A 12,502-nucleotide genomic window follows, 5' to 3' on the forward strand; every position below is an offset into this window, starting at 1 on the left:
AGACATTCCATAAAATTAGACCATACCTTTTTTATCATTGTATGCATGTAGCAGTGTTGGCAGCACATACAGAGATGATACAACTTATCTTTGGGTGGCTCAGACCCCCCCCCCCCCCCAACACAACATGCAACATCCAGAGTACATTTGTACATACACCTATTTACAGCAATGATATTACGTATTATGTGCTCACTAACCATCCCACATTCAGTTAATAATTATGTGCATTGATCTGATAAATTTTATTGTTAACTAATCAAAATAGCTGTACATTCTCTGTCACTTTTCTAATTCCATTTTCTATTAAACATGTACAATGATGTACATGAGACTAATGGTAATATAAATAATCTAATTAAGGCAAGGCTTGCTATTAAGAATGTTAAAAGTTACACCTCCACAAAAATGTGAATTTTCACACTATAATAGGAATCTGACACCATTGGTACTTGAAGAAATATTAGAACTTTCTCTTGTAGGCCAAAACTGTGATAAGATCAAAGGTTTGCTTATATAATGTCAGCTTAAACTCTTACTATAGTATATAAAAGGATTATTCACAGACTTAAAATGTAGACCTTGTTCATGTACACTTAATGTTTTTGACAACACTGTGACAGTAATAGAATGATGTCACGTAATTATACCATTGAGGAATGTTATCTAAATTATGGAGAAAATAATTTCATAGGTTTTGACATTTTATGGTGAAAACATTTTTTAGCAGTAAAATATAGCAGGTATAATACCCATTCAGCATTTTGAGATTTTACTGACTTGCAAATATATCTGACATTTCATGGGTTATATATATGAAGATGGACGATTTACCCAATACTGCACAATACCACCCAATGTATGTGGTGAGTTTGGGTAGTTATTGGTAAATCGTCATGCTGTGTTATGTGTGTGCTGCTACTAGTACTAGACTGACCTCCAGTGTAGGGGAATACTTGTTATTTCATAACAATATTCTAATTTGATCGATTGACAGTGTATGACTTTCTATACGCCCACATGGAAATGCTGCCGGTCTGTCCATCCGTTGTCTACAACTTCTTGTGAACGCCCTAATGCCAAAAGTTATCATCCGATTGTTTTAAAATTGATGTTGTTTACATGATTTAATTTCAATAATTTCCATTTGTTATGTTTAGAGTTACTTTGTTGAAACTTGTGAACACTCTAATGCCAAAAGTTATCATCCGATCTTTGTGAAATTTATATGCATTATTTAAATTAGTGAAACGAAGAAGCCTGTTGAATTTCAGCAATTTATGTTAATTACTTCTAGAGTTATGGTCCTTGTTTCACTTTGTTACACCTCGTGAACGCTCTAACATCTTAAGTTATCGGTCAATCTGTATGAAATTTATATGCGTCTTTTAAGTTAGTAAAAAGAAGAATCCTATTGAATTACAGCAATTTCCATTTATTATGTCTAGAGTTATGGCCCTTGTTTCACTTTGTTGAATCTTGTGAATGAAACAAAGTACTCTACGTAGTTTTTTTCATGCTTCTGGCAGGCAACATGTAAGTAATGCATTTGACAGTATACATGTAGAAGTGACAGACACAATAGTTGTCACTTTAAAAAAAAAAAATGTTATTGTGCAATTTACAATTAAGGCTATAATTTTATTTTTCTCGATCATGATAAGTATCATAGTTTCAATAAAAGTAGGTTTTGTAGATTGAACAAATTTTACTTGATTACACTAAGAGTGTTCAACATTGTACTTTAAGCCCTCCAGAAATGAGAGATAAATTCGTTGATTTCAATCTGTGAATACCGAAAATAAACTAAACCCATTTAACCTAAATAGATGTTCAGGTGTTATACCTACATTGTAGATACATTGTTAGCATAAACTAGGCTCAAATAGAATAAACTTTGTACCTGAATAAAGGTAAATATAGGTTCATGTCATTCTTACTATAATTATATTGAACACATCTTTCAAGCTTTGTAATGCATACATTTTTTGTCATCCCCATATTTATAGAAATTTTGAATTGGTATGCATTACATTGAGTTTCAGTACTTCACTTGTTGGTAGGCATAAATATGATCAGTTATATTGTTATAGTCAAAATCTGTTGATAACAAAGCCTGAACCAGGCATCAATCATATATACATGTACAAATTACATATTATAACAATGCTCCAAAGTTCAGCAATGTACAAGTTCCTTAATGCTTCTCCTAAGGATGAGATGGAAGATAAACCACTCTGTTATTTAATGAACACTATCGATAGTAATATGATCAGGATCTGCTTGTCTCATAATGACTCACCAGACTCACCCAATTTCATACAACAGTCTTCTTTATTTTTTATATCAAATGGTGTTTTTTATGTGAAATTTGATATTTTTTTTATTAGTAAATCTAGACTTCCACTGCTTGATCTACTATATCTATGTATAAAAAACTTTTGTCTGATGTTCAGATGTTAACAGTCACAAACTGCAAGCAGATGCTAAGTGATACATGTATTCTCAATTAAAATCAAATTTGTGTTGAGTGCCTTTTACTACTGGAAAAAGAAAATCAATATTTGACTATAATGTCTGCCCATTCATGAAATATGCAAATTTGATCTTGTTGCGATGTTGATTCTGTGTAGATTTGGCTGGGTGAACAGTTGCATGCAACTAGGGTAAACCATTAAATTTATCATTCTGGTGTAGTTAGAGGTAGCTTAGTAACAATATCCCCCCCCCCCCCCAATATCAGATGGCTTAATCTACATCTAATCCTGATTGGAACACAGAAAACTTATGCTTCACATGCCACAGATATCAAACTCAGTACAGGTCCTCATATCAAACCCATGGCCTGTCATTCTTGGGATGGCAAACTTTGGTATGCTAAATGTGAACATGTATGTCCATGCAAAAGTAATGAACTGTCATTAATTTCATTTTGAAAACAAAATGGACCCGAAAAGATTCAGATAAAATTCAAGAACCAAGAAACCATTGTTCCCAGGTATGAAAATGTATCTTGAAAAAATTCATTAGAAATACAAAGTTCTTATATTGTATCTCTGTTCTTGTTCCCGATGACTTGATTACTGAAAATTAGCATGGTCAGGTTTCTCTAAGTCTGTGCCTCTGAAATTCACCCGTCTGTTATGAGTTAGCTTAGTTGAGTTTATTTTGAGCTTTTATAGAGATTACAATGTTTTAGGCAACAAACAGTGGAATGTGTATTGATTGGAATTTTTTATCAATGTATATTTGAATAGGTTTTATAATCAAATGCCATTATGAATTCTATAGCTATACAGGATATAACATTCCACAATTCTGAAAGAAAAACGAGAATTATGATTTTGAAATTTTTGAAGGGAAATGTGATTTATAATAGGTTATAAACATAATTTGCTAATATATTGTAAATGGTTTTGGGAATTACATGTACAATTGGCTCAGTGATTATCCCACTGTCTCAATAACTAGGAGGTTCTGGGTTTGATCCCTATTTTGGCCAAGAAAGTTCCTCAGTATTTATGAGCCGGGTTTCCCCCTTGTCAGCTATGAAAGAGATAATAAGTGTCTGGTCGACAGGATGGTACGGAAAACTGAGTTTCACCTGTATACTTGCTGATCAATGTGTTCACTTGAAAGAATCCTCAACGGTTGGAATTCAATGAAGATTAAACAGAAACATGCTGTCGAGCAAAATTGTCCTCATAGCACACATGACATGCTCATCTTCATTTGCCCAGTTGATGCAGAGCAGTAGGACGTTAAACTCCATTTCATTTGATTTCATAAATGGTTTCCCGAGAAAAATTATAGATTATTTGCCTACTAAAACTGGCTAGATGTATAATAGATACATAATTATAATAGATTATGATAAATAAATTTAAATCATTGATTTAATATTGTGACTCATTGTCAGGTTATTCACAACAATAATAAAACTACTGATGTATTATAATTATATAAGTACATATATGGTATGTAATTATCTTTTGTTATATGATCCAAACCTAATAATTTATGAATTCGACATATATGCCTATATTCCTTAGATTTTTTAAGTTCTAATTATGTAACCATCGATAAGACGATATAAGCTTATTGCCAAATTATTCAGATATGTATTGGTTTCTCAAAATGGTAAGTTTTAGGAATATTTCATTGGGATGTTTTTTCTCCTTCAAATCTAGTATAATATTGCCATTACATTTAACAATTGACACTTCTAAGTGTTAATTATACACAATAACCCTTGACCTCCAGTGGGTTGACTGCATAGGATACCATTTTTATTTATTTATTGTGAGCTGATTTTTCTGGAGTAAAAATTTCAGTTGATTTAAATATACATTTGGAGGTTGCAATTAACCAGCAAGTAGTATCTCTTTAAATGTAATTAATGATCTCTCTGTCGTCAAATATTTTCAAATAATAGTTCATATAGTAGTTGTGCTAAAACTTAAAGCTGTTAAGACAACAATGAGTTGTAAGACATAAAGATGATATTGGTAAATAATGATTATAATTTGCACTGAAGATGTTCAGATGATGGTCTGTTAAATAGTTGACCATGCCAAATTATCCCAGAATAAACTAATTAACATATCAGAACTTGTAGAGGTATTGTGTCAACATAATTAGGCCATTCTTGGTTATGTTTAGACATTATTTCTCCAGCATTCAATGTTAATAGAGCATGTTAATAAGGGATACTAAACACCTTTGTTCAGACCCATAAGACCAAATTCTGTAAATTTGATAGTGTGTGTAACAATTGCGAATTCACATTTTTGTATGTTGTAATTTGCTAATTTTATGGTCTATAGTAACTAATTAGGATATTTGTCTAATGAAAACCCTCCTTTTTCAGCTCAACAAACAATATGCAGTCATTTTTTCGAATAAATTAGATGGAAATGTTTTAAAAATACATTATTTTTCACCCATATTGCCAACGCCTGAAACAAATATCTGTCTTTGGTTGGCCTTATAAAGAATGGTAGCCTGTGTAATGATGATGACTATGTGGCAACAGTTAGTTTGTGTTTAGTATTTAGTCAAACCATCTGTTAGTTGTAACCACCAATGATGTTATACCATCTGGTCACTGTCTAACTGTATTATCAATGGGAGTTTAGGATTAAAACATGCTGTAGCAGCAACTGATTTTAATTTTTCTTTATTTTTAGGTAAGCATTTTTATCTAGATGTACATAATTTGGATATATATGGTTGTTTTACACATGTTTATCAGAAAACCAGAATTAAGAAGGTTTTAAGGTACTGGTAGGTAGTCTTTATTAGTGTATTTTTTTATAGTCATTATTGCATCCTTTTAGTTTTATTAGGGTGGAAGATATTAATACATACATGTATATGTACAAAAAACAATGCGTGCAAATCAGATTTTGAACTAATCTAGATGGATTGGCTGTTGACTTTCCATAGACTTTGTAGTCATACATTTATAAAATGTTTTGCCATACAAAATACATAAAAAAATACTTCAATTGGTTATTGACATTTGAAAGCGCTTCTATGATTTGAAGTCAATTATGGTTTTATTTAACACTGTGTATTTATGTTTAAATATACATTTGGGGAAAAAAGTTAACAAATAACTATATTGTTCGACATGATGCATATCGTATTAAAATGTACTGTATAGTACCCTGTTCTGTGTTGAACTCTTTCATTTCAAATGAATTTACATCATAATAGATTATATATCAAATGGGTAGTATTTTTTATTTTAAGATCTACGTGTTACATTGAAATATGTTGTTAGATGTTAGACTGTTATTTTCTATAAAATCAACCATGCGTTGGATGGAATGTGGTCTTATAATAAGATCAATAGACCTGATAGAAAATTGGGTTTGTGTAATAAAGTCAATATTAGCTACACTGTAGCGCTAGTAGTCGGTCTAACTATAATAGAATCACAAATAAAAATAGACAGTTCCATCTTCATTAAAATAGTTTCCTTTATCTTTTGCTGCCTTTGATAAGATTCACCATTACTGTTAGTTTGTGAAAATTGGTTTTATTTTTAGGACTGTTAGGGAATTAACTTTTGGCACTACTAGAGTTGAGGTAGAAATTTTTATTCAGAGCTAACTAACTTCATTCACATTGGATACCAGAAGCTCACTGAAGAGGTAGAGGTTAGAGGGGCTTGAGTACCACATTTGCCTTTAGACCCTAAAAAAGGGTGTGCCACCTCTTGGATACAAGTATGTTGAATGAAATCAAGTGAGGCTTAGTTTCCTTAACAAAATCCAGGCGTGCCAATTACATTGCACACAATAGTCCCAACTGTTAAAATGTGCTGAACAATTTCAACTCCAGCTAGAACATCCCTGTGGTTTCCACTTTTCAGTGATCTTTGTCCACCGAAGAGAGGATAAGAGAATGTGAGCGACTGTTAGGCCTCGAATTGTGCTAGCACAACAAGGTAAAAATAGTACTCGAAAACATGTTAGTTTTGAAGTAAAATTGACATCTCCAGAGATATTGGTGTGATGTGTATGGAGGGTTGAAAGTATGGATCAAGAATGGTGTGCAGAACTATGCTCCCCACCCCATCCATTTTTAAAAAAAAAAATTCTGAACAATATCTATTCACAGAAATTGGAATGGAGAACAGGCAGAAGCCTATGTAGACCCCCTGTCCATCCATTTTGTATACAAGTTCCTAAACTAAGTGTATTTTTAAACTTACTACCCTGTGCGCTCTTCACCCCTCTACACCCTCACATTCACTTCCACCTGTATGGCTTTGTTAAATGACATCCTTTCTAAATACATGTAGGTACATGAATTTAAAATACATCTAACCAGGGTTGAATATATTTCAAATTTGTCATGAAGAGATCCTATTTGTGGTTAACAGTAATTTATGGTTGGGTTGATAAGCTCAAAGAATTCAAATTACCATGAATAAATGGCTACTCTCTGTCCTGACTCCTTGTACTATACAACTTTATTGAGTTGTGGTCAATGATTACTAGGAGCGTTAACAACCTATTATGAGTTATGACTAGATTTCTATACGACAATAATGCACATAAAAGCTATAAAGATACACCATGACAGTTTCACAGATAAAATTGGTTTAATCATGCATAAGCTACATGTACTGTTGGCCCTACGATCATAAATATGTCATAAAGTGGTGCTGTAAAATGACCAGTTCGATGACTGTAATTTTCGGTCGCCTGACCAATCAATTTTATTGACTTCAGTGAATTAATAGCAGAATGCTAATTCCGTAACAGAAAAAGAAAATATTGGTGCATCAGATTTATATGTATAATGTACCGGTACATGTAATAAACACTGAAAGTTAGAATGCAAAAGTTAGATAAAATAAAATACAATGGCAATTTAATATTGTTATGTAGACTTTGGTAAGTGGTATCAGGTGCTTTAGAAAGAGTAAGCACACATTGCCTGATGTTTGACAATGGTCACTATGCCAGGAGCATAGATTTGATGTCAGATAGAAACCAAGCTACATGTGTACTTGGTGGTACATGTAATGTAAGCTACATGTATCATGCCAATGACCACAATCAGAGGAGTCTGCCACTTTGTTTCAATGTAAATATATCATTATGAATGGTATGCAATCATATGAACATGATAAAATACTGGTCTATATATAATGCAAAATTTTTCTACATATTACATATATACATGTCGATTCTAAAGATAGAATCCACAACATCTGATGTGCATCTGTTGTAGAATTCTATCTGATTGCCCTTGTCTCATTCTTGAATCCATTCCTCCTTATTATCAAGGACCATTATATTATCAAATAAGGATTATAAAAGATGTATACCTGTTTAAAATGTTCTCAGGGTGAGATTTTTAAAAATATTAATTGGATCGCATTAAATATTTTTATTGTGGTATTGATGAAATGATAATGGAATGACCTTTAGATACAGTGTTGAAAGCTTATATATCTTTTGTGAAAGTTTTTAGTCTAGTGCTATAGTCTACAAATAGCTAAATTGTTGGGTCAGCATTAGCACAACAAGAAAGTCATGTCTTTGCGGCTTGGCCCCAAGTGAATACTTTTTGATAGAAATCTTGCTTTGACAAAATGTCCTGTCAAGCTTGTCATAAAATATATCTATCCATTTCTAAACATTAAATGTTCATTTAATAGTACACACATGAAGAAATGATTGCTGTATATTATTATTGTATAGTCGGTGAAGATTTCGTTTCGCTCTGTTTATCTCTGTAAGTATCATTTTATTCAGCGAGATTTAATAATAATAATATTGTCTGGTTCATGTTGATTAGTCAAGAGATCTTCAAGATTGGTTTAAGTTTAATATCTTTCCACTTCATGAGTGTTTTTGAGTAGTTTGCAGCATTTTACTGCTGGGTCAGCCATCCTATACCTGCATTTTTTATCGGCTATAAAAAAATTCTTTGAATATTGATCGTGTGATATTGATCTTTTATTTAAGGTGTAAACTTCGTTTGCATTACTAATAATTCAAAAATGTTGGCAGGCTATAAATAATGAGCATGTACTTGTGCTTGAGTTTATGATGGTAATTGAGAGGTTTTTGAGATTATGATTTTGTATTAAGGGTTTTGTGAACTGGTTTAAACCAATAATAAATGTGTCAATGTTATAATCTGATTGGATCAGCGGTGAAGTGAAAGGCAGTCAATATAGATTGTGTTAGACTATCTGGGAAATGTGAAGGTATTCTATTATAATATTACGAAATTGGAACTATTGGTGACTTTTGCAAGTGAGCTTGTTTAGGACGATAAAGATATTGTGAAGCTTTACAGTTTTAGATGACATGGAGTTATATATACTTCCGCCATGGTTGTTTTGAACCACTCTCCCATCTTGATGGAAGTAAATGGATATAGTAATTAAATAAAAGTTTGAAAGCCATGAGCAGTCGACAAAAATGTTTTAAACTGAATGGATTGCTTTATTGATTGAATATTTTGTTAAACCGATTGAACTCTTGTTTAATTGAAAACATAGATTCATAGATTACTTCATTTATTATATATACTTTCAATTATTCGGTAAATAGAAGATGTCAAATAACCCTAAAAATGTCTTTTTAGCTTTTATAGCCCTTGCATCTTTATGAATGTTTGTAGAACTCTTCTAAAAATTAGATAGGCAGAATATTTGCTGTTTATAATTTCTGCTGCAAATACTTTGGGTATTTAAAGAATGCGTAGATTAGAACTTACAGAAGCTATTTGAATATACAAGATTTTATCGTTATATCAACTGATACGAATAACAGTTTGTAATGAACAAATTTAATGTGCTAATACTGCTAATGCTATTTATGCACCAAACATTATTTTGATGTAATGTGTTGATAAAAAATATTGAGTGGTTTTGTGAGAAAATTTTGCACTATGTTAAAAAGAAGCCGAAGCTTAAATTTAGTGGGATGTGTATCAACAAAAGGTGATGTATAACTTTTGCTTATTTTATCAGTTTATTTTAATTTTAGAGACCCTTTTAAATTTATGGTAGAATACATGTAACTATGTTTCATTCCATGAAAAATGTTTTCGATCTGTGTCTGAGCTTGTATATTGCCAAGACTACCAAATGTTTTGGGAATTGTTATTATACATTTAGGTGAACGATAAAGCTAAGTTAAATTCGATCAATGTAAATGCGTCAACCTGTTTCTCAGTTTTTGCTTGGGTGTTGGGTGGCTATTGCACTTTAGTTCATAAGATCTGTCATTGAGTCCATTGGCATAGTTTTGATCTCAAGTTAGTACATCACAAGGAGTAGGGTAGGTGCTTCAACATCAGGTGGTTTTCTTCAAGTCCTCCAGTTTCCTCCTAGTCGTATGTGCAAGTTTATTATTGAAATAAAATTGAACCATATGTTCGTCCCAAAATAATCTAGTTTGTATTGAGTAGAGATTGATTACCTGGACTAAATGAGGTTCTTTATTTTATTATGTTTATGTCCTCTTTAATTTTTGGACTATATTTGGTTTGTAAATGATGGGTTCTTCCAGATAGCTAACTTTCACAATTTTATTGAGAAACAGAGTAGATCATCATGCTTTAATTAATATCTTCAAACAAGACATATGCGTGACTGCAGATGTCAGTGATTTGGAACTACATGTACAAGTGCAGAGAAGAAGTTGATAATTTATTTATAATCTTTTGCTATAGACATGTATTTGGTATGTAAAATATATATATATATATTGATCTTGTTAAGATTGTTTCCATGTTGTGACGAGAACACATCAATAAATGACAATATAATATACATACACCCACACTTACATGTACTCATATACATTGAACAAATTACACAATAATAGAAATAGTTGCTCATTGATTTGTCTACGTGTAATGCATTTATAAACATACAACGATATGATGTTTTGTGGTGCCATTACGTTTTAAGTACATGTACCACTTACCGTGTTACTGTTACGCAATGTTACGCGGGTGAAAATGAGCGGTTGCCAGGCAAGTTACGCCCACATTTTGAAAGAGATGGATAGAGGACAAGCTAAAATAAAAATCAATTTTTCATACAATCGGAGGCCATAATCCAGGAAGTTCTAGTCCGATATGTGCGAATATCAAAGAGAACCAAGATCTTCGGTTATGAACATACATTTCAAGTTTCATCAAAATAGTGTAAAAATTTTGACTTCTAAAGGGTCCACAGCCTTGGTATTACATAATCTATGAAGTTACAGTCCGATACATGCCAATATCAAAAGGAACCAAGATCTTTTGGATATGGCTATATTTCTAGTTTCGTCAAAATGGTATAAAATTTATGACCTGTATTGTATCTGGCGACGACAATATATGTCCACATGAAAATATGGGTTATAAAAATCTGTAGATCAACTTTTCTAACAAATAATTGTAGATGGCACTGGCATATTTATGTTGTCTGCAGATAATGCAGAATGTTACGAAATTTTCAGTTGATCATGTCTTTCATGTGTTGATACTGATTGGAATTGAACCATTTTGGACACAATATATATGTAGTACTTTACAAGGGAAACAGAATCCCTCAAATTATGATCAGCAGCTTTAATGGATATCTACAGTAGCAATTTTTGATGTTAAAAAGAAATCTATTCTTGAAATTTTGTACTTATAGATAGTGAATGCCTGTATAGCTTCTGGTTTCTATGGTTTCCAGCATGTTTATTCCATGATAATGTGTTTAGATTTTTGCAATAATTGTTTAAACAATGTGTTATTCGATTACAAATTGTCTGTTAAATTACATGAACTTGTGAAAGCTTTGCAAGAATAAAACTAAGCTGTTGTCAAATTCTTAATTTCATATGGTGGTTTTTATTTGACCTAGTCCAAAATAAGAAAGACAGGATTTTTTGGCATTCACGAATGAGTCAGAATTGCGCATTGCCTCTGCTTCACTCGCTTCTACTGGTTTATAATAAACAATCCTTGTGCTGCATGGTTTTAGGAATAGAATGGTTCCAATGTGTGTTTAATATAGTTGTCTGTGACTTGCATGCTATTAGTGGATTGGAACCAGAAATAAAACTAGATCATCGTCTGTATCACTTACAAGACAAACAGAATTGGCCATTTAAAATATAAATGTTTGTAGATATCGGAAGTAATACAGCTGTGGTTAAATACCTACATGTGGAGATTGTATCTCATGTCATATGGAGATCATTGGTATCAGTGCATCAATATATTTGACAAATTTACAGTCAATTCAATAGGGTTTATTAAGACCTGGTACTACTTCCATAAAGCAGGGAGTGGTGGGGGTAATGTCCACTGAACACTAACATGTTATATCTTTATTTCAATAATTTGCCTACTTGCATGGGTTTTTAGGGGTATGAGGATACCAGATAGGGTTACCATACGTCCTGGTTTTAAATCAGGTGTTTTTCAATTGAAAATAATAACACAAAACACATAAACTAGTGATTAATATTAATGTATAAAACAGCGTTTGCTACAAACACTCTAACTTCAGCACACCACTTCTGATGCGAATTGTTCAGTGCACAATACATTCGGCAAACCTCGGCAGGCTGCGGTACCGTACATCTAGATTTGTAGAATTCACTGAGGTGTGCCGAATGTGCATAATAATGGCTTAAAACTGGATGGCTTCCTACAAATATTACTAACATATGACAATTGAAATTATGCCCGTCAATGACCAATTCAACAACATATATATATTTCTAGTGTAACTACCGCCACAAAATAACTACCGCATCTCCCGGCTTCTAGAAATGAAAAAATTTCTGGGGGGGCATGCCCCCAAACCCCCCTACTAAGTTTGCGCCTGCGGCGCTCAATGTATCATGCCCTTTGGCCACTCATTTTGTTGCATCCTGCGGGAGCTCCGTGCTAAATTTAGCTTTAGTCTGCTTAAAATAATACATGTCCCGGTTTCTTCAATGATTAATCTGGTAACCCTAATACCAGAGAA

At 32.5% G+C, this 12,502-nt stretch overlaps 2 protein-coding genes across 3 annotated transcripts in view; one reads left to right on the forward strand and one right to left on the reverse strand.

Moving 5' to 3' along the window:
• LOC126828634 (COMM domain-containing protein 7) overlaps positions 1–12,502 on the reverse strand; it is a 42,639-nt gene that overhangs the window by 15,542 nt on the left and 14,595 nt on the right. The window lies entirely within an intron of this gene.
• The window catches only part of LOC126828631 (activated Cdc42 kinase-like), a 79,647-nt gene that overhangs the window by 4,963 nt on the left and 62,182 nt on the right, over positions 1–12,502 (forward strand). The window lies entirely within an intron of this gene.

The sequence above is a fragment of the Patella vulgata genome, chromosome 7 (genome assembly GCF_932274485.2).
Source record: "Patella vulgata chromosome 7, xgPatVulg1.2, whole genome shotgun sequence".
Lineage (NCBI taxonomy): Eukaryota > Metazoa > Mollusca > Gastropoda > Patellidae > Patella > Patella vulgata.